This window comes from Lactuca virosa, chromosome 6, assembly GCF_052849685.1.
Source record: "Lactuca virosa cultivar CGN04683 chromosome 6, Lactuca_virosa_CGN04683_v6, whole genome shotgun sequence".
Classification (NCBI taxonomy): domain Eukaryota; kingdom Viridiplantae; phylum Streptophyta; class Magnoliopsida; order Asterales; family Asteraceae; genus Lactuca; species Lactuca virosa.
Window position 1 is genome coordinate 274,882,085 of NC_136431.1, and position 24,901 is coordinate 274,906,985.

Here is a 24,901-nt window from a genome sequence, read left to right on the forward strand (position 1 = left end):
TTGGAAATGGTATATTCACATGGATGGGAACATATTCACCATAAAATCTAGGTGGCAAAGGTTTCACTCTAAGGCATGAGAATGATTGTGAGGAAATACTTTGGTTAGTAGATTTTTAAAGATCTGATAAAGATCGATATGGATATTGGTTGTATTAATTGCATTCTCAAATTCACAATATGATTACCACATCCCTCTTCATATTTCAAATTGTGAGGAATGGGAAGAAATTGTTTGAACTTTCAAGACATATATCTATAAGTTTTTAAAGGGTTTAAACACACACATAAGCTATCCAATGAAGGTATATAAGCTTAAGAAGTCTAGTTGTAAACTCTTCGAAGCATTGCATAACAGAAATCTATACATCACTAAGAAAGTCAAGAGTATTGATTTCTAGAAGTCCAGTAGAGACCAGGGTACATGTCAAAGCTAGTGGGAGTATAATTGTTATGTGTCACACCCCCAAACCAGAACGGCGGAAACGTTCGGGGGCGGAGGACGTCATATTCAGTCTCATAACAATTGCATAGTAAGGAAAGTACACACCACCAAATATATAAATATTTAAAAGTGTTTACATAATCGTAGTTGTTACATATTCAAAATATAAATACAATAACATGTTTCAAAAGAAGTCATTAACGCCAGAACGTTAATCCCCAAAAGATGATTTCCAAACCTGCTTAACGGTTCCCTGAGAATACAAGTTATTTCAAAGAAAAAGTGTCAACATTTAAGTTGGTGAGTTCATAAGCGGTTTTGAGAAAATGTATGCCATTCCAAAGTTCGTGCGTTTTCCAAGAAAATCCCTTATTTTCTTATAAAAGTATGAAATGCATATGAATGTTCGTGTTGTGAATTGTAACTAGTTGCACCAGGAAAATCCCTTATTTTCCTATTAGTTGTTTGTTGTAGATACAGGAAAATCCCTTATTTTCCTAAAGTAACAGGCAGTCTCTAATGTCCAAGACCGTAAATCGCAAGCAACCGACGTGATTAAAAGTTGAGGCATAGTTTTATATAGTAAAACTATAAGAAGATCGCACTTGTTAGATGAAGAATAGTTTTAATAGCTACTCGTTCATAAAATCAGAATACCATAATAATTGTCCGTCCGATGAGTTTTATAACCATACTAAACATAATATGCCTGTGGCGACGGTCTTCAGGCGTCGTATCATTTACGCCAAACTGTCACCCAAAGGACTGTAGCTAACAGTCAGGGCGCGGGATCATGACTTCTCGTATAGATCTATACACATTTGACACGCTCTCCAACCGGGAGACTCTGGTTATAATAGACAGGACTTTAAGTTGTACCTTTTCGCAAAAAGGTAGCGTTGAAGATATAAGTCTCACGGATTCTCAACTAAGTCTGTATTAGAATGATAGTTTTGTATGCAATGTTTATTCTCTTTCACAATGTTTGACAAAGCATATATCATAAGTTCTTTGAATGCATAAAATGGTTTAACAAAGATGGTTACCCTTGATATGACGTAGTATGTAAACGTATAAATAAAACATATTTCTATTTATAAAACATATTGTATCCCAAGAGGGTAAAGTTGTGTTGTGAGGTGTTTTGCATGATAACAACTTCATATGATAGTTAAAACAACAATATGAAAAGTATAGCAAAAGATCGATGTTTCACACGATTTTAGCCGTGTGTTTACTTGTATTCCCCCCCTTAAAAGTGTTTAAAAGCATTTAAAAAGCATTTAAAGTGTGGTTGTAGGGGTATGAACTCACTTGATTTGAAGTGGTTGCTTTGAAGTAGTCGAGAGAAGAATCGAGCAGAACTTCAACTAGAGAGAGTTGAAATCTCGGGATTCTCGAGGATCTCGGGAGTATAGAACTTCCTTTAGAGCTTGAGTATAAACCCTGGGGCTTCACGCAGGCAGTACTTCGACTGGAGAGAAGTAGTGTCTCGGGAACTTCGGGGCGTCGGGCCTTGCGTCGTGTTCCAGGAGTGTTACCGGGGCTTCGGGGTAGTCTCGGGATGCTAAACGCAGATTAAAAGTCTCCACAAGAAGAGAAATGAGCACCTAAACCTGAGACCTTCAATTTCTATTTATAGGGTCATTTTTGGGGTCTCACGTCGTGAATCTCAAATATTCACGTCGTGAGTTCAGTCGTCACTGCATGCGTCAATGCAAGTGGGGTCTGGCAGGCTCCAGGAGGTGTCAGGACTGAGTTCACGTCGTGAACCTCTGTTTCACGTCGTGAACTCTGACATAGTGTTGGTGTTCGCGTCCCAAACTTCAGAAATTCATAACTTTCGTATACAAACTCCGCTTTCGACGTTCTTTATATCGACGCGAAGCTGAGATTATGCTCTACAACTTTCGTTTAGACTTCCTTGGCTAATTTTGATTTTAAATTTAATTATATTTATTTTTAGTAGACGGGGCAGGAAAACTCCGTTAAAAACCCATAACTTCTTCATCCGATGTCCGTTTTTGTCTGTCTTTTTACCGTTGCACTACTATCGACGAGATCTTCGATTCTCGTTTAGGTTGTGTTGGCTAAAAATCGCTCGATCTCTATTTCGAGTTTTTAGCTGTCTACCGTTATATCCGAAACTTCGAAAAATCATAACTTCCTCATATGAAGTCAGATTTGGGTGTTCTTTTTATGTATGTTCACGGTTTAATGATATCTACGACCTTCATTTAGATACCTAAGGCTAAAAAGTATTTTATCGGGATTTCGTATTTTACGCTTAACAGTGTTTTACCGGTATTGTCGCGGATCTTCGATTGGTCATAACTTCTTCGTTATAACTCGGATTTTAGTGCTCTTTATATTTTTGGAAACCTTGTTACGATATATACCACTTGGTATATCCTAATTATTGTTTTATAAAAGTTAAATTTTGACCCTAATTTCGCTGGTGTTACATTATCCCCTCGTTAGAGAGAATTTCGTCCCGAAATTCGCATTTGAATGGGACAACGATGGTTGGGGAAAGGTGAGCGTACTTTTGTTCCATTTGAATCTTCTTGTTCTCTACTTAATCCAACTTTTAGCGTGGGTGTTCCGACGGATCTTCATTATTCCATCTATCGCTTCGACCGATAGGGATCGTGTGGTTTTGGGTTTCTATGTTCATCTAAATGTTAGCATTGTTCACTAGTAATATAGGTCGGCTTTGTCTTGAACTTCATAATTGAATTCATACCTGGTCCGTCTATCATCGCTTTGTGTATACCAATCGCATACACACTTTGTAGTGATAGGTTAACCGTAATCATTCCTAGCCTCCGGGTTTTAACTTGGCTCGTCGTACGTGTGCTATTCCTAAATAGTCTGCTGGTAATACTTCGGGAAGGTCACGAAGGATATAGTACTCCTCACATGAGTGCTATGGGTTTTTGAAACTAGGAACGGTTTGGGAGTTGTGTCGGGTTTGTCGTTATAAATTGATAGAGTTTCATTAGTCGGTGGTTAACGCGAAGGATCTTTTTATAGCACGTGCAATTGGTATGGCGAAGACCAAGCCAATCCACTTCTAGTGGCCATTTGGGAACTTCTGATCGAAATAGGGGTGAAACCGATTAGGAAAGTGTTCGTTAGTGTGATAGTGCATTCTACATATGTGTTTTCAGTGCTTTTAGTTTATCTTTGTTATTACTACAGTGAAGGTTTCGCTTAATGATTGGGGTGTTTGTTTGGGTAGATTTTTAAAATTATGACTCACTAATTCCTCTCCGCTCCTAATATCAAATGGAATGCATGCAAATGAGTTATCGAGGAGAAATGTACCCGGAATAACCGTGGGATCTGCAATGGCCTCCTCTTGGCCTATTGTGAAAACTCGGTCTCCTCCACCTGTATTCCTGTTGTTTGCCTTCGAGCAGTCCCTTCGAAAGTGCCCCGTAGCTCCGCACTCATAACAAGTACGGTTTACTATGACATTTGTGGCGGGAGCGGTTTGTTGGGTTGGTTTCCTGCAGTAGCGGACGGTATGTCCCTTACTGTTGCACCTAGTGCAATGCATTTCATGGCAGGGTCCATGATGATGAAAGTTGCATCGGTTGCACTTAGGCTGGTTGCCGTTGTACGGCCTTGTGGGTGTTGGGGTGGTAGGAATAGTAACAGTGTGAGTTGTCACTATCTGTTGTCTTTTGGGAGGTCCTTGTTTCAAGCTGTTCCCTTTCCTAATCCAGGGTTTTCGTTTCCTGTTACGAGGTTTGTGGGTTGGAGTATTCTTATGGGCTCGCACTCGTTGGTTTCCTTGATTGTTGCAGGGATTCGAATGGTCGACACCATTCCCATTTGTACTAGCATTACTTGCATTGATATAAGCCATGATGGCTGATACGGCGATTGTGACTGCAGTACGAAGAGTAGCTGAGTCCATATGCAGAAGTGGTGTGTCGTTGGTTGGTTGATTACTTCCAGGTGAAGACATGATTCTGTTACATGATGTGAAACGTGTTGGTTAGATAACTTGGATCGTTGTTAGTTGGATTCTATACGTATAATTTCCTCACTTTGATATTCGGTTTCTAATGTTCCAGCTTACATTCCTTATGATGTATTTATACTTTAGGGCTGAAATCTCAAGTTGATCTAGTTTCATGCGTTTTGGGAGAGGGTATTTCCTTTACTTTTCCGAGTTATGAAGAAGGATGTGATGTATCCATCTCAAAGCGTGAGTATTATACTTACCTACTCACTAGGTAATAATAATTATTACTTATTAGTCTGACGCATCAGGTTCTCTACCACCTCTCATGATTCAAGAGTGGTTCCGTTTGTCCTCTCCTCGGTGGTAACGATTTGTTATATCATGTATCTTATAAACACGGCGTCCTTGCTTTTTCTCAGGCACGTTTTAATCTCTGTCGTTGTTTCGATTGCCCTAGTTGAAGTTATAACGGTTTGTTATCCTATGATAACCGTTTCTCTCTCTAAAGGGTGTAAGTGATAGAAAAGTTGGGTTTATCGAAGGGTTTAGTCCGTTTGATTAGCAAGAAGGCATTTTCCAACTATAGGTTTAAAGATGAAATGGTGGCAAGACTTCGCCAGAGATGTCGAGTTCAATAACGTTGAACTACGATAGATTAGATCGACAGGGATAGTGTAGTGAGTTGCTATAACAGTTTATGACATGAACTGCTTACATAGACAGAGTATGAATTGATAGCGAGGATCTTTAACGGAAGAAAGAGGTCTGTCATATTAGTTGGTATACTGTTACTTAGAATTCGGAAAATTCGACCTTGGGGTAGGTCTATAATATACTAAACAGGGAAAACCTGACAGCACAAAGACTTAACGAGACAGTACTTGCTAGACAGGAATAATTACATGAAAAGAGTACTACTTAGAGTACATACTAAGGTTTTTTTCACAACCCAAAAGAAGGAGTGAGTAGAGTATCCTCTACTGGCGGTGGGAACTGTTCTGCTGAGCCTTTTGACCTGCTAACTGACGTTCCATCTCGAGCAAACGCATTTCATACCTTGCCTGGCGTGCTCTAAGTTCCCCGACTTCAGTTTGAGTTTCAGTTAGCTCTCTCTGCCAAGCTTCTTTTTGATTTACGATTCTCCCATGAGCTAATCCTAACTGTCGGATGCGAACTGTATTGACTCCAGTGTTCACATCATTCTCCTCAGTTCGATGGATGGTTGTCCTTCCTTGTTCATCAATGCGAGCAATTCGGCGAACCAATATAGGAAGGACTCTGTCTGCCGAGCCTCCCTCGCTTAGATTGTAAAAGTTTCGGTCTCCATTGAATGGAAGGGGTTGGCCCTGATCGCGACTCCACCTATTTAGGTTGGTTGCCCATAGAGTTGTCGAGCCATGAAATTCCGGTCGAGGATTAGGATTTTGAATTGGAGCCGCTAAGGGTAGGTTATTGTCCTCGGGATCTGAGTCTGATTCTTCTTGCATTTCTTCTTCGGGATCATTCTCTATCCCTTCTCCACTGTCTTGGTTCGGGTAGTAGGGGTCTCCTGGTAGGTGGAATCCAGCCATTGTGTCTGTACGAGAATAGGGAGATAAGGATTGTCTAGAACTAAGGCACATAAGTTTGAACATCAAAGTTAAACTTATTGTATGCATAAAATACTCCCATAGTATTCTAAATGTTATGTTTGATTCTAAGGTTGATAAGTTTGGTAAGTTTTAGATTTGTTGTCCATTGTAGCTATCCCCTAGCATATGCTGGTCGGCTCTCGGACAAATATAGTTGATCAGGCTATATTCACCCCAGTCCCGATTACATATCTCAAGGCATACCTGTATTGTACAACTCATCTATAATACTTCTATATTGTTTTAATTATGATACTAACCCTGTTATTAATATGAAATGAATGCATGCTTACTTTACAACAAAATTACATAAATTTTATTTTAAAAGTAAGACTCTTACTCAGAGTGTTTTTGCCCAGTTGTGTTTATAGTTGTATACCAAAAATGGTTTTGATATACTTAATTCACTATAAACAAAGCTCTGATACCAATCTGTCACACCCCCAAACCAGAACGGCGGAAACGTTCGGGGGCGGAGGACGTCATATTCAGTATCATAACAATTGCATAGTAAGGAAAGTACACACCACCAAATATATAAATATTTAAAAGTGTTTACATAATCGTAGTTGTTACATATTCAAAATATAAATACAATAACATGTTTCAAAAGAAGTCATTAACGCTAGAACGTTAATCCCCAAAAGATGATTTCCAAACCTGCTTAACGGTTCCCTGAGAAAACAAGTTATTTCAAAGAAAAAGTGTCAACATTTAAGTTGGTGAGTTCATAAGCGGTTTTGAGAAAATGTATGCCATTCCAAAGTTCGTGCGTTTTCCAAGAAAATCCCTTATTTTCTTATAAAAGTATGAAATGCATATGAATGTTCGTGTTGTGAATTGTAACTAGTTGCACCAGGAAAATCCCTTATTTTCCTATTAGTTGTTTGTTGTAGATACAGGAAAATCCCTTATTTTCCTAAAGTAACAGGCAGTCTCTAATGTCCAAGACCGTAAATCGCAAGCAACCGACGTGCTTGAAAGTTGAGGCATAGTTTTATATAGTAAAACTATAAGAAGATCGCACTTGTTACATGAAGAATAGTTTTAATAGCTACTCGTTCATAAAATCAGAATACCGTAATAATTGTCCGTCCGGTGAGTTTTATAACCATACTAAACATAATATGCCTGTGGCGACGGTCTTCAGGCGTCATATCGTTTACGCCAAACTGTCACCCAAAGGACTGTAGCTAACAGTCAGGGCGCGGGATCATGACTTCCCGTATAGATCTATACACATTTGACACGCTCTCCAACCGAGAGACTCTGGTTATAATAGACAGGACTTTAAGTTGTACCTTTTCGCAAAAAGGTAGCCTTGAAGATATAAGTCTCACGGATTCTCAACTAAGTCTGTATTAGAATGATAGTTTTGTATGCAATGTTTATTCTCTTTCACAATGTTTGACAAAGCATAAATCATAAGTTCTTTGAATGCATAAAATGGTTTAACAAAGATGGTTACCCTTGATATGATGTAGTATGTAAACGTATAAATAAAACATATTTCTATTTATAAAACATATTCTATCCCAAGAGGGTAAAGTTGTGTTGTGAGGTGTTTTGCATCATAACAACTTCATATGATAGTTAAAACAACAATATGAAAAGTATAGCAAAAGATCGATGTTTCACACGATTTTAGCCGTGTGTTTACTTGTATTCCCCACCTTAAAAGTGTTTAAAAGCATTTAAAAAGCATTTAAAGTGTGGTTGTAGGGGTATGAACTCACTTGATTTGAAGTGGTTGCTTTGAAGTAGTCGAGAGAAGAATCGAGCAGAACTTCAACTAGAGAGAGTTGAAATCTCGGGATTCTCGAGGATCTCGGGAGTATAGAACTTCCTTTAGAGCTTGAGTATAAACCCTGGGGCTTCACGCAGGCAGTACTTCGACTGGAGAGAAGTAGTGTCTCGGGAACTTCGGGGCGTCGGGCCTTGCGTCGTGTTCCAGGAGTGTTACCGGGACTTCAGGGTAGTCTCGGGATGCTAAACGCAGAGTATAAGTGTCCAGAAGAAGAGAAATGAGCACCTAAACCCGAGACCTTCAATTTCTATTTATAGGGTCATTTTTGGGGTCTCACGTCGTGAATCTCAAATATTCACGTCGTGAGTTCAGTCGTCACTGCATGCGTCAACGCAAGTGGGGTCTGGAAGGCTCCAGGAGGTGTCAGGACTGAGTTCACGTCGTGAACCTCTGTTTCACGTCGTGAACTCTGACATAGTGTTGAGGTTCGCGCCCCGAACTTCAGAAATTCATAACTTTCGCATACAAACTCCGCTTTCGACGTTCTTTATATCGACGCGAAGCTGAGATTATGCTCTACAACTTTCGTTTAGACTTCCTTGGCTAATTTTGACTTTAAATTTTATTATATTTATTTTTAGTAGGCCGGGGCAGGAAAACTCCATTAAAAACCCATAACTTCTTCATCCGATGTCCGTTTTTGTCTGTCTTTTTACCGTTGCACTACTATCGACGAGATCTTCGATTCTCATTTAGGTTGTGTTGGCTAAAAATCGCTCGATCTCTATTTCGAGTTTTTAGCTGTCTACCGTTATATCCGAAACTTCGAAAAATCATAACTTCCTAATACGAAGTTAGATTTGGGCGTGCTTTTTATGTATGTTCACGGTTTAATGATATCTACAACCTTCATTTAGATACCTAAGGCTAAAAAGTATTTTATTGGGATTTCGTATTTTACGCTTAACAGTGTTTTACCGGTATTGCCGCGGATCTTCGATTAGTCATAACTTCTTCGTTATAACTCGGATTTTAGTGTTCTTTATATTTTTGGAAACCTCGTTACGATATATACCACTTGGTATATCCCAATTATTGTTTTATAAAAGTTAAATTTTGACCCTAATTTCGCTGGTGTTACATTATGCTAGTATTGCATGTTGACAATACTGTTTGTAGGGAAAAAAGTTTTCAATTTGCAAGTTACAAAGTGTTGGAATTGTTTCGCTATATTAGACTTAAGGGAAAGGGCACTCATACTTCTTTTGAAATCTAAAGGTTTAGGTTGTATGGTTTAATAGAACTTAGTTATAGGCATATTTGAATATCATGTTGTAATAGTTCAACATAGGAAATTCAATATACGATAATATTACAGCAAGAGACTGAACATATATCAAGTCCTCATGTGAGACATAATGAGTCGAATCCCATATGCTTCGGATATAAGATCGATTATATATCCTATAATATTCAATTATTCTAATTTTTCAAATGCATAGAGCATTGTGAGAAAAAGGACTAAAATTTTGTGTGACTTAAGTTGTTAAACAACTATCAATATTATTCTAAGGTTATACCAAAGACTGGTTTGTTATGGACAGTTAGAAGTATGATATTAATTTAGATGGACCATAGTGACATGATTCTGGATTGAGATGGTTCTTGATCATAATTGATGGTCATATGGAAATATGAAAATGTTTCCATAATGGGAGTTGATTATTAAGTCTACATGTGAATTGGAAACTTTAAGGCAAGAAAAGTGTCCAAGGAGTGTACCTTGAATTTAAAACTTCATTACCATGGATATGTTTCTAGTGACAAAGTTCCAATGGAACATTCTGTAATATCACTGGGCTAGACTCTGTGACATTGAAGCCTTGACATCACAAAAGGTCAATGCATGTAAGGTTGGAATTCTAATACATTTTAGCAATGACAAGAATTTGGAATTGTGAAATGAGCATCACTAGAATAGTGTCCATTCGGTCTGTTAACAAAAAAAGACCATAAAGTGGCATAGTATGGATCTTCGTAACATGCCATAACTGATGTTATTTAATTCAAGTGGTTAGTTGATCACTTGAATAATAGAGATTTATTTATTTTCAATAGGTTTGAGACCATAGTTAACTAGTTTATTTATGTGTTTCACTTTTCATGTTTTATTTCCTGAATAATTTAATTATTCAAAGTTCCATAGTCGCTCATACTTTAGGAAGTAAGTACTTAATTAAGACTATCGTGAATTGGATTGTATATTGTCTAACGAGTTTACACATAGCAATTGTATTCCTACAACATTCATGAGTACTTAGAAATGGAGATTAAAGTATTGGATAAACCCATGCTCAGATAATTACTTCATGGATTCGATCGCGAGTAATTCTGAGATGATAACATCTTATATTCTTAAAGCATATATATATGAGTTGTAATTTACAAGTCGGTTGTTCATTGGTGTTACATAAACACATCAGTAATGTGATGTTATAAAATGTAGTATCATACATGATTTGGTGAGTAAAAGATACAAGCATATGAGTCAAAATTTGTTCGTTCCTTTTGCCCTAACTGGAAAAGAGATCTCTTTGGGATCCTCGATGATTTGATGTTGACAATCATGTGCAAGGCCTTGCCCGGATTGAATTGATGTGTTCAATTGGTAGTCTGAATCTAGTCGTCATAAATCAGAAATTCGGAAACAAAATCTTAGACTAAGAGTTTGATTATGATCCATGTCTCACGTTTATATGATATCTTGCAGAACGAAGGAATATTTAATCACTTATCTTAGGACCAATCTCTAATCGAATCGAAGTTCGACAGTTGCTTTGGAAAGCACACTTTTCTATTTGATTTACAGCTTATACATGTAATTTAGTTTTAGACTTATCCAAGTGGGAGACTGTTGTATTAGGTGTCTAAGTCAATAACTAAATTTGTATAATCTTGAATTGTTAGCAAAGTTCCTTTTGGGTTGCCCTCATAACTAGAAATAGCAAGAAATGATATTAGGAGAAAGAGAGATAAATAATCTGTTAATATATTATATGAATAATATATTAATTAGAAAAAGATAATTGATATGTTAATTTATTATGTAATTAATAAATTAAAATGAGATCAATTGTTATATAATTGATTTGTTCATTTATATGATTAATAAATTAACAAGAAATCAATTAGAATGAATTAATTATTAATCAAAATTAATCTGGAATTAATTTGGGATTTAATTGGAATTAATTAAATGTGCTAGGGGTGTATTAGAATTGTTCAATAGTTGAACAAAAGAAGCAATTCTAGAATCATCCAAGAGGTAAACGGTTTTGGAAGCCTCCTGGATGAAGATAAGGAAAGGATTTGATTTGGGATTAAATATATTATTTAATCATTCAAATCTTGCTTTCTCCCTAGGTTACCTAAATTGTAAATAGGACCCCTTATAGTCTCAATTTCGTTCATGCTCTTCCCATAAGGCGTAGGAACGAAAATTATACATTTCTTCTCTCTCTCTCTCTCTCTCTCTCTCTCCTCTTCAGGTTTTAGGTGTGAGCCATTAGAGGCACGAGATTTTTGGTGCTTGCTTTCTAAGTTTTTCAAGAAGGAGATTGAATTGATTTGTTTACTACAACAAATCAAGGGTATGTAAATCTAATTCTTATATTTGATTATACTAGATGTTTATTAGGGTTGAAATTATTTTATTGTTCATAGTATGTTACATTTAGAGTGTTAAATATATAGATCCTTTAGGTTGCATGTGCCCATAAATGTTAAGTGAAATGTCGCAAGAACATAGTTATTGTAATCTATAAACTCATCAAGTTTAAACCCCAAGTGGGGGAGAACTGATTATTTATGGAGAGGGTACCAGGATTGGATCAACCTTTTGTTCTGCTACCAGGCTCAGCAGTATCTGCAGCATGGGTGTAGGGGTTATCTTGTGTATGTGGTCGATAATCAGGATAGGAAGGAGGTTTCGATTTCAAATGTGCATGTTGTTAGAGAGTTTGCTGATGTGTTACCGGAGGAGTTACCCAGTGTGCCTCCTGAGAGGCAGGTGGAGTACAAGATTTATTTGGTACCCGGTACGGCCCCGATTGCTAAGGCGTCGTACCAATTGGCACCACCAGAGATGCATGAGTTGTCCTCTCAACTTCGGGAGCTGTTGGGCAATCTATTTATTAGACTGAGCAATTTGCCATGGGGAGCACCAATCATTTTTGTGAAGAAGAAGGATGGTTCACACCGGATGTGCATTAATTACTGAGAGTTGAACAAGTTGACGGTGAAGAATCGTTACCCACTCCCGCGGATTGATGACCACTTCGATCAGTTCCAGGGTTCATCTTGGTTCTGCAAGATCGATTTGAGGTCATGGTATCATCAGATGAGGATTAGAGAGGACGACATGGAGAAGACCGCGCTACAGACTCGTTATGGTCATTACGAGTTTGTCGTGATGCCTTTTGGTCTCACTAATGCGCCTTCGACATTTATGGACTCGATGAATCGAGTGTGCAGGCCGATGCTCGATCGCTCAGTCATTGTTTTTATTGATGATTTCCTGTTTTATTCCAAGACCAGGGAGAAACATGAGGAGCACCTTCAAGAGCCTCTTGGAGTTTTGACATGGGAACGACTGTATGCCAAGTTCTCGAAGTGTAATTTTTAGTTACGGGAGGTCCAGTTCTTGTGAAACCTTGTTAACCAGAATGGGATATTTGTTGAACCAGCCAAGATAGACACTGTTATGCAATGGGAAGTCCTGAAGACTCCTTCTGAGATCAGGAATTCCTTGGGATTAGCAGGTTATTATTGGACATTCATTCAAAATTTCTCTAAGGTTGCTATACCCCTCACTCGTCTGACGAGGAAGGACGTGGATTTCTGATGGGGGCCTGAGCAGCAGGTTGCGTTCGCGACTCTGAGACATAAGTTATTTGAGGCCACAGTGTTGACCCTCCCTGAGGGTGTTGAAGATTTTGTTGTGTATTATGATGTATCCATCACCGGTTTGGGAGCGGTGCTTATGCAGCGGAGGAGATTTATTATGTATGCTTCTAGGCACCTGAAGTCGTATGAGGATCGGTATCCTACACATAATTTGGAGTTGGGAGCGATGGTGTTTGCTCTCAATATTTGGAAGCATTACATGTATGGGGTCCGGTGTACCATTTACACCGATCATAAGAGTTTAAGATATCTCATGGATCAGCCGAATCTGAATATGAGACAACATAGGTAGCTTGATGTGGTCACAAATTATGACTGCAAGATTTTGTACCACCTGGGGAAAGCGAATGTGGTCACTGATGCTTTGAGCCGTAAGTCGGCTAGTTCCTCGGTTGAGGGTTTATGTATGAGGATTTCGATTGATTTGCCACTTCCAGATTTGATTAGGTAGGCGTAGGATGAGGGGTTCAAAAAGGAAAATTAGAAATACGAGAGGATCAGGGATGAGTGTAAGGTCACACATTATAATCTGATGAGTCAAACACTTTATACGTTGTCTGCCAGCACCTGTGCAAACATCAACACCAACATCTCAAGATATTATCAGTGTCAACATGAAGATCAATGTCAGCATGCAGTTATACGATGTAATGTAATCTTTGTATATTAAGTAATTATGCGGATATGTATAGAATAGATAGAAGATCCGATAACCTTGTGATAAGAATTGGTTCTTAGTATAGATTAGATACAATCCCTTCAATCAAAGGATATACTAGTATAGATTATTATATATACAAAATTAGGGTGAAAACCGAATGTATGTCTTGGTGATTTTCTTTGTGACAACCCGGTTTCTTGGTGAAAACAAACCCTTTCTTTGTGAAAGACAATTTTATGAATATCTCGTGTTCTTTACCTTTTCTGTTGTTTGTTTGTTTAAGTTAAGTTGCTTGTTCTTTATTTATTTTACTTGAAGTGTATCCAATAAATACAAACTTTCAGTTGGTATCAGAGCATGTTTTTGATACATTCAATTTATCATGTCGACTTCTTTCAATCCCAAGTCCTTTGGCGTCAACAAGATTCCTCCCTTCGATGAGCACAACTTCGCTATGTGGAAAACTAAGGCCATGATTTTTATTAAAACCATGGTCTATGAGATGCTTCAAATTATTGAAAAAGTTCCTCACGTTCCTATGTATCAGCCTATGATCAACAATGCTCCCGTTGGTCCTTTGAAGAAAAAACCAAAGCCTAGTTATGACGATGATGACAAGAAGTTTATTAGTCTTGATGTGAAAGCTAGAGCAGTGATAGGAAACCCTCTTCCCTATCACGTGTATCATCTTGTACAAAATTATGAGTCGGATCAAGAGTTGATGTATACGTTGACAGTGGCCTATGAAGGCACTGTGGAAGTTCGAGCCACAACCATCAATAACCTTAATCGGAGATACAAGCACTTTTTCGCTCAAAAAGGTGAATCACTAAACAAAACGTTTAACAAATTTCACTTCTTGGTTAATGATATGCACATGATCGGTGTTGTTAAGCATTCTTCTTAGTTTGTTCTGGAGTTCCTGAACTCTCTTGGGAAAATCTGCGAAAATCACGCTGATGTCCTTAAAAACAGCGAAAAGATCGATGCCATGGATTTGAAATCCTTGTTTGGAAACCTACAAAATTATAATGAGACCAAAGCCCTTTGTAAAGATATCATGAAGGAATCAAACAAGGGAAATTTGTAGCATTGGTTTCTCGAAAAGAAGCAATGAAGCATATCAGCAACTCAGAGGACTCAGATCGGGTGGAAAAGAGTGGTGAAGAAATCACTGATGAACTTGTTGCTAGCACTGCACTTATTGTCAAACGATATAAAGAAAGCATATCAAATGGGGTTCGAAGAGCTCAGTTTAAGGGATGCAGTTCAATGAGGATATCCACTTCAAAGAAGAAAAACTCAGGTAACTATTTTAAGTGTGGAATCCCTGAACATTTTGCAAGGGACTGTAAAGAGAAGAAAGAAGCTCATATTTCTGAGAACTATGAAGTGTTTTACATGAATCTATTAGCTCACATGAAGATGGAGAACATCTCTCTACCAAAAGCTTTCATTGAAAAACAAGAGGATCGTGAAGAATGGGTGGAAGAAGAGGAGACATCTGAAGATGAGGGTTGAATGTTAAGGGTCTTATGGCTCTTATCAATGATTCCCCTGGTGGCAATCTCAACATGTGTGACACTGGTACCTCTCAAGTTGTCCAAGGGTCGAGTCAAAATATAGAACATACTTGGTTACTTGACAGCAGGTGCTCCAGACACATGACTAGTCTCAAGTCCCTCTTAACAGATGTTGTGGAGAAAGATAGTCCATTTGTGGTTCTTGGCGACAACAATGAAGAAGCTGTCATGGGAGTTGGAACATTTGAGTGCAGGGAGTTCAAGCTAAAGGAGGTGTTCCATGTCAATGGTCTATAAGGCAAACTTGTCTCCATTAGTCGAATTTGTGACACTGGTTATAAGGTTCTTTTTTATTGTCGTGAAGGAAAGATTCTTGACTCTAAGAACAAAATTGTGCTCACTGCACTCAGGGAGAACAACATATATATGCTTCGATTTTGTGTGTTTAGACAATGGTACTTTATTTGTTTAGTTCTTTTTTTGCTTTGCTACTTTAAAATTTCTGAACATAAGCTGCTACAGTTTTATTTTACCTTGATTTTGTTCTTCAAAAAATTCCGTTTAACTTTTATTTTACCAAAGAAGTATAAATTGTACATTTTTCTATTAATATTTCTAATGCATGTTCTTCTCTCTCGATAGTGACTTGAACTAATTTATTCTTTTAAAGAGGATCAACGTATCATTCCTTCGATGTAGCATCTTCTGAATAGAGCTAGTTGAAGCTGACTCTGCATCTTTTATTTAGCACCAACTGCTCTCTTCTTGACGCTGATGCTCAAACTGATTGACATGTTGCATCCTATTGATGAGACAATATTGAAGATAACTATGCCAAAATATGTTCTTCTGTGCACATACCTCTTCCTTCTTGAACAAAATATCTCCATTGAAAAAGGATGAAGTGAAGTTAGGTAACATCACACATCTAATTTCCATAGACGCTCTCACTACAACACCAACTCCGCTCTGAAATCTAGAGACCTCTTCAACAAAATAGTGGTCCCCTTCTCTTCCTTCACAAATCAGAAAGAATGGAAACTTCAAGTTTTGTCTTGGTGACTTTCATAACTCGAAGGTTACAAAGATTAGATCCATTTGAAAGTGAAAGACTTAGTGCATGGATAACTTAGATCCAGTCTTGTCTCGAAGTAATAAGATCAACAAAGTATTTAACAAAATATTCAAGCAAGATAAAATGAGTATGAAAAACGTAAAGATAACTTAAGAACAATGAGAATGATGGAGAAAGAGATTTGACTTGCAAGATACTTAATATTTGATGTGAAAGAGAATATTGCTCCAAAAGGTTACAATGCATGGAAAACTCATCTCCTTAAATAGCCAAGGAGTGACGAAAAGACAAAATACAAGAGTTGCATAGAGAATGTAAATATGAGAAGTCAAAAAACTGACACAGAGGATTTACTCGATTTTGTCCCATGAATTGTATAATCAAATAAGTACTAAATGACAAGAAGCATTAAATGCTTGTACAAACTCAATAACACTGAAAACTTGGAATGTCTCAGATAAGTCTTCATCTCGGAAGAAGCTTGACTTTGGAACCCTTCACATCTCAGAATACACTTGGACTTCGGTCCTGGTTTGGCTTCGGTGTAACATTCCAGAAATTTCAAAAAAATTTAAACTTTTCAAAGCAACCCTTTTTCTATAGAAGTGTTTACAAAAACCGTTATTCCCAAAACATTATTTAAAAATTAGAATCTCTTTCAACATAGATTTCAAAACATTCACATTATGAGAGTTTTCCAGAAATCATAAGTCCAAAACGCGAGGATGTGTACGGTCATGCCTTCGCCTTCCCACGATACACTAAAGTACCTGAATTCATAAACCAAAATTGTAAGCACGAAGCTTAGTGAGTTCTCACAAAGTACCAACACCCATTAGAAAACATATACAAATAACAACATGTATACAGAGCCTTTAGCATGTCTGGACCACCTCCCCGGACATAAAACCTGTCTTGACCACTCACAAAACCTTCAACATGTATGGACTGCCTCAACGGGCCTACAGCCTATCTGTACCGTTCCCGGGCCATCGGCCTGACTGGTCCGCCTCGTAGGCAATTAGTCTATCCGGACCGCCCTAGGTCTGATGGCCTTCAGCACAAAGCAGGACCGCCTTAACCCAACCACACACACACATGTCGACATATACATAACAATTAACATATAAGCAGTTAACAAACAAACACGCCGATCTTACAGATCACTAAGCATATTATCATCCTATCTACTAGGATACAGATCTAACAGATCATAACAGCATAACAACATCCTATCTACCAGGATACCGATCTAACAGATCACCACAGCATGGCAACATCCTATCTACCAGGATACCGATCTAACAGATCACTACAACATACAAGCATACGATATATCAGGATAATAATCCAAAAGGGTCGACATTGGTGCCTTCGACCTATAAGCACAATGAGGAAGACTCGCCTCGAATGCAGAAGCTTCCGGAAAGAAATCCCCAGCTCCTGCCCTGCCGGCTTCCCGAGCTATTAATACCAACAACACACCCAATTAGCAATTGGGTTCCATCCCATAATCCATAATCCATACTTGGGGTAAAATGACCATTTACCCCTCACCCAACATACACCAAAACTGAGGCCCAAAACTAAAAGATCCACAAAGGCTCACTAATGGCCCAATTTCCAAATTGGGCCCAATCCCATATGGACCTTATCCTAAGTCCATATTGTCCTTAAAAACAATTTAGATTACCATAATTACCCCTTGGGATAAACTTGCTCAAAGTCATAAATCAAAAGTCAAAGTCAACGGTCCAAATTGACCCAACTCGTCGAGTTGTCCTTCAACTCGTCGAGTTTCTTCAACAGACCGCAAAGATCGGGCAAAACCCTATCAACTCGCCGAGTTCACCCATGAACTCGTCGAGTTCACCAGAAATCCAACCTTATCAAAACTAAGGGCTTCATAACTCAGATCTTAACTGAAAATGGCCTCAAGAACGGTAAGGTTTCCAACTTTACCCCTAAGAACCACCAAAACGGGTTCAAAACCCAAACCCTAAACTTAAAAGGGTAAGGACTTATTCGTAAAGCACTAACTTACCAAATGCAATACTTTAAGATGCAGATCTGACCACTTAAGGCTAGATGACCATGTAAAGTTTTCAACTTTACACTTATCCATGACTAGAAGGAGCTAAAATGCACAAAAGAGGCCAAAAGAAGGACTTAATGAATACATGAAGCCCTAGGACCATAAAGTTGGCACCTTTATGCCAAAAGAGCTCATGAAGATCATAGATATGAAAAGGATAGATACTTGGGACTTCTACTTTCCCAACATCCACCCATCCATAGCTAAAAGCATACAAATGAACCAAAGAAGAGATCAAAGCGAAAAATAAACAAGGTTAGGACTTTATACCCGAAATGTGCTGGAAATGGAGCAAAGAACCCAGATCTGAAAGCTCCTACATGAACCACCACTTTGCACCAAGCCTTTCTTCCTTCAATGGTCTTCGAACACACCAAAACACACCCAAAATGAGCTCACAACACTCAAGGAGGCTCTAGGGTTTCGAGATTGGGTTTAGAGGCTATGGAAGCTGGAAATGAGGCCAACACCTGGGACTTAAGGTGTTTAAATAGGGTGCAATACCCTAAAATTAGGTTTTCCTTCTGAGTGGCCAACTCGCCGAGTTGAGGCTCCTCAACTCGTCGAGTTGCCTCATTAAACTTCGCGGTCAAGCTAACTTCTACTCACCGAGTTGAGGCTCCTCAACTCGTCGAGTTAACCCATTAAATCCCCACGATTCTTCATCTTTAACTCGCCGATTTGGCTCCTCCAAATCGCCGAGTTCAACTTGAAATTGGCATAATTCAACAATTAACCTTCTAGATTCCGGGTGTTCCAACTCTCCCCCACTTAAATTAGATTTCATCCTCGAAATCGCTCCTTATTAATACTCATAACAAAATGACCAACCTAATGGTAACAATCGGAAATTCTGCGCCTAAGACAGTCTTCCCATGGCAACCGGAACCCGAACCGAAACTTCCATCCTAAAGACAACAATCAAAACTTCAGCCCATGAAAACCACTTCTACCCTTCTGAGACCTGAAATCTATAATGTTCTGACTCTCCAACAGACCGCCCACACTGAAGCAACTCCATGCCAAGCTCTCAATGAATAACAGACCGACCATAACACTTCCAAATCTAATCGTACAATGGTCTATCCTGATCTACCGAAACCATCCCTAGAATTGTTCTTCAAGCCCGATAAAGAACAAATCCTCAATATTTTGAATAAAAACCAATCTTATCTCCTCTGAGATTTGAAACCTAAAGTCTCAACGGTCTGACTCCTTGTCAGACCTCCCCCACCGAATTTTCACCAAGCTAACCCCATAGAGTTTTGAACCAACAAAATGCTTAAAAATGGAACAAAGTCACTGACCATATACCGCTACAGAACACTTACATTCGACAGGAGGCTCAAATAATCCATCGAGTAGAAGATTCATCTCTGCATCGGTTAGACTTAGACGAGAGCTACGCAACAGGGTCAAACCAATTACTCTGAGATTATTTAATCCTGCTACGAGTGACTTATCATTTCCCAAACTCCCAGATCCTCCACACACACACGTGGAATCCCACGTCACTAATACAACTCGAAACACTGATAATGCCCAAAACACTGATGCTAGGAGTCTGAAACCTCCTCACTAGCCCAACCTTCACAATGGTAGAACCATCCATTTGAATCTACCCCCAGTTCCTAAGTGGGGCATTACCAGAACCACAAATAATAATCCTCCAAGCACACTGACCGCGAACTTAACCCAAAACCAAACCATATGATGAACCCAAAATCTTAACACCCTTGATTCTTTACTATGCCATTACCGACCACTGCTTTGACTAGCAATGGCGATCAAACCATGAACTTTATAACTTATGACGACATAAGGAATTTCCAACTTGAGAATCACAAATCTAACAACCACTTGCGAACAACTAGAATTATTGCATACAACCTGCTGAGGCTTTCTGATACCTGACTGATACCTCCCTCAATCCTTACTAATTCACTTATCCAACCAAAAGATTTACGACTCGCCTGACTCCCATCAACACGTCAACCCCGAAAACACTACAAGTAGAAGAAATGAACCATTATGATCTCTAGGCCCACAGCCCATGACTGGAATGCTTCTGATAACACACATAGCTTGACGACACTCTCACAGCCCCTCTGAGAACCATATAGCTGCTACCCAAGCAATCCTTACGAAACAAAGTCGCACACGATCCACAGAAGGGATAATGCTTGGACTCTTGATCCAAATCGGAAGCTGAAACCCAAGAGAACCATGCACATAATTCGAACCAAGAGCCCCAATGCCCTCTTGCACAACTCACACGGAACAACCCCATACACATACTTCAGAAACCCATAATCTCGTCCGAAAAGAAAAGAAACACCAAAGATAATCGATAGGACACCTTACTAAAAACATGAAATATCCTCATGATCGGTCAAGCAAGACCCCATACTTGTGAGACTGAACAGATTCCATCACTACACCACTACCTCGAGAAGACCTCCAAGATGATCCTGAAGGTTACCAAGACCTGAGTCTGCCATGAACCAAGATCCCACTCTACCATTGAGGGTAACACACCTGAAGACCGAACGGACATAGAATATACTGAACAGTAGGGTAGCTGACGCATTCCTTAACCTTTAACTGGCACCACTTAAATCCTTCGGAGAAATCCCATTGAATAACGAACTCAACGACCAATAGTCTCGAATACCTTGACACTCAAACCAGAGAAACCAAAACCCACATAGAGCTAAACATATCCGATTTTTGATGAGGGGTTCACCGCCCAACATCTGCCCAACAAATCTGAAAGCATTAAACCAAACAGCGAACCGACAGAATCCTCAATGACTGACGTTCAACCTGAGAATTCCAATTCTCCCCCACTTAGAACTCGAGCCATCGCCCATTGGTGGTGAAACCAAAACATAACCCAAGCAGCCAATTCAGGTAAAACCATATTTGACCATGAAATGAATATCACCCGCAGAATGGTCATCTAGGTACGGATCAAATGAACCCCATGAGGAACCTGAAATATAGTTGAAGACCTCAGATCTACCCATAATAACAACTTACAAACATAGGTAACTGCCGACTTGCGATCCAAACATAGACCCCTACATCCAACCCACACGACAATCCGGCACCTGGCCTTCCCACGACCCTTGCTCACATCGCTAAGATACTCGTTCCACGTCAAACCACTTGCCCACACGAGCGCTAACATGCTGTTACCAACCACCGCGACCACATACCTCAAGCTGATAATCCAACCTATATCGGGAGGTCAAAATCTTGCCCACTCCCTCTAACTCAGAAAACTAAAGCAAAAAAACCCCTGCCACAGATAACGACAACCCAAACCGGCAATCTGCCATTTAAATCCCAGATGCAATTCCAAACCGATCATATCAACCGCTTCCTTCCCGTGTCCCGAGGTTCGAGGCACGACCTCTAACAAAACCCTTGAGACTTCCAATCAACATACTCATCTGGGTCTGAACCATTCAACCCACATCAGTATCGCCGCAGGGGCCTGAACAACACAAAACCCATTCTCGCGTGAGCGGCCCAAGCTAAAAGATCAACAAGTACGGAACCACTGCCTCGAACCATTGTACCCAACCATGATATTCACCCTGACCAGTACTTAGAATCTCCGAAATGCTCCTCAATTTGAGTATGGATCCTTTGCTTCCAGTAGTACGGGCCCAATACTACCTTCCACACCTATCCATACTATCCTCAAGGATCTTCTCGGGTCCTCTAAGACCTAATCATAAAATACTCCTGAAACTTGCACAAAAGCGAAACAACCACACTAGAGTACTCCCTAGGCTACCCTAGGGTTCACCTACACCCCCTCTGCCATAAGCTTCTGAAGAACTCCTCACAATATCAATTATCCATTCCATGTATACAATCAAATGCAACAAAGCTCAGATAATCCTTTGAGTAACAGACTCATCCCTATAACGTTTGGACTCAGACAAGAGCTGCGAAGCAGGGTCAAATCTGTCACTCTGATATTATCCAACCTTTTTCACATGTGACTTGACATATTCATGTAATGGCTAACTCACATCACTCATGAGTTCCACAAAGCACAAAGCAAGCAACACACAAGCAGAGAAGCCGACTAGCACTAAATGCAATAAAATCAGACACATCCTCGCGCGAACTCCTCAATCTCCAAATCCCAGCACCACAGGTACACCTTCGTCCTGCCCTCGTTCTCCCCAGGGTGGCTAACCATTCCTCGCGCTGACCCGCTATACACTGCACCCGGTCTTGAAACTTCCACCAACCCTGCAGCACTCGTGTATGCTAGCCATACATAACATTAGATCCTATAGACAGTTGAATATCTGATCCTACCATAAGCCCTTCATCAAACAAGAACAGGAAATAAGGCCAAACCAAACATTCTCGGGCAATAGAATCTTAGTTATGTACAACTATGATGCATATACTAAGCAACTACAGTAATGATGTCAATTTCATATAAAGAAAATCCTAGGCTATCAGGCATCATATAATCAGGCAATCCTATCATGCAATTTCTGAGGATCCCTAGCCTATCACTAGCATGTTGTTCTAACATATCATAATATCAAATACAGTATGGTATTTTGGGGTCTACTTACTGGCTCCGGCCGATCCTACATATTGCATCCACCTTAAGTATTTTGAAAACCATTTACAAATCATTTTGAAAATCGTTTTCCTTAGTTTGAGACTGGATTCACACGAGTGTTCCTCCAATTCACTCAAACCAAGGCTCTAATACCAACTTGTAACATCCAAGAAATTTCAAAAAAATTTAAACTTTTCAAAGCGACCCTTTTTATATAGAAGTGTTTACAAAAACCGTTATTCCCAAAACATTATTTAAAAATCAGAATCTCTTTCTACGTAGTTTTTAAAACATTCACATTATCAGAGTTCCCCAGAAATCATAAGTCCAAAACGTTAGGATGTGTACGGTCACGCCTTCGCCTTCCCACGATCCACTGAAGTACCTGAAACCATAAACCAAAACTGTAAGCACGAAGCTTAGTGAGTTCCCCTAAAGTACCAACACCGAATCAGAAAAAATATACAAATAACAGCATGTATGTAGAGCCTTCAGCATGTCTGGACCGCCTCCCTGGGCATACAGCTTGTCTGGACCGCTCACAGAACCTTCAACTGCCGTGGGTCTGTTAGCCTTCAGCACAAAGCAGGACCACCTCAACCCAACCACACACACACACATGTCGACATATACATAAAAATTAACATATAACCGTTTAACAGACAAACACGTTGATCTTACAGATCACTAAGCATAACATCCTCCTATCTACTAGGATACAGATCATAACAACATAGCTACATCCTATCTACCAGGATACCGATCTAACAGATCACCACAGCATGGCAACATCGTATCGACCAGGATACCGATCTAACAGATCACTAAAGCATACAAGCATACGATAAACCATGATAACAATCCAAAAGGGCCAGCATTGTGTAACATCCATAAAAATCACGCCAAATTTGAACTTTTTAAAACATTTAAAAATCATTAAGTTATTATAATTTGTTTTCAAAATAGTTTCACATCAGATTTCCCAGAAATCATAATCATAAATCGAGGAAGTGTACGGTCACGCCTTCACCTTCCCGCGATCATCAGAAGTACCTGAAACAATAATCGATAAATGTAAGCTCGAAGGCTTAGTGAGTTACCCCCAAAATACCAACGCCATACATATATAACCATATCATATAAATATATAAGCAAATAGCATGCATAATGACCCTTCAGCCTGACTGGACCGCCTCGGAGGCCTTCAGCCTATCTGGACCGCTCTTGGAGCCTTCGGCACATCTGGACCGCCTCGCAGGGCCTACAGCCTATCTGGACCACGCGATGGGCCTTCGATCTGACTGACATGCCCTCCTTGGCCTGTAGTCTATCCAGACCGCCCTGGGTATGTTGGCCTTCAGCACAAAGCAGGTCCGCCTCAACGCAAACCCCTATCAACAAACATGTGCACATAATATCATACGCTAGCATATATAACAGTCAAACCGATCTAACATATCATCAATCATAGCAACATCCTTTTACCAGGATACAGACCTAACTGGTCACTAGCATAGTATCGTCCTATATACCAGGATACCGACCTAACCAGGTCACTAAGCATATCACCATCCTAACTACCAGGATGTACATCAATAAGCATCACATGCAATAAACCCGGATACAAATCCGATAAGGGCCGGTATTGATGCCTCAGACCCTGTTGATATAGTGAGGATAACTCACCTTGCAATATCGATCTCAATTGATGAATCGAACTCCTGAATAGTTGACTCACCAAAAATCCCAAACTGTCCAAATAATAAACACTATGTCAATACATGGAATATCAATCTTGACTAAGGGTCCACATAATCCATTTTGTCCTTTCTCTTTATTGGGCCAAGGCCCAATTGCCAAATCCATGATCTTAAAAGCCCGTATATCCAAAGCCCATTTATGGCCCATATTTCCCAATTTGGGCATAACTTCCTAATTGGGCCTTATTATAGGATCCCTTATCAAAACTGGCCCAACCTCAATTATTAAGAGAGCCCCACAAGGCCCATGTTTAATTAGTCCAAAATCGGCCCAATCCCGAAGCCCAATTTGTCAAATGCCCAACAAAGGACATACGCGGGGCGTACTCCTATGGTACGCTGGGCGTATTCTGCCTGACGTTGACCACCATCAGGGTGTTTGACCCAGTACGTTGGGCATACAGAATTTATGCAGGGC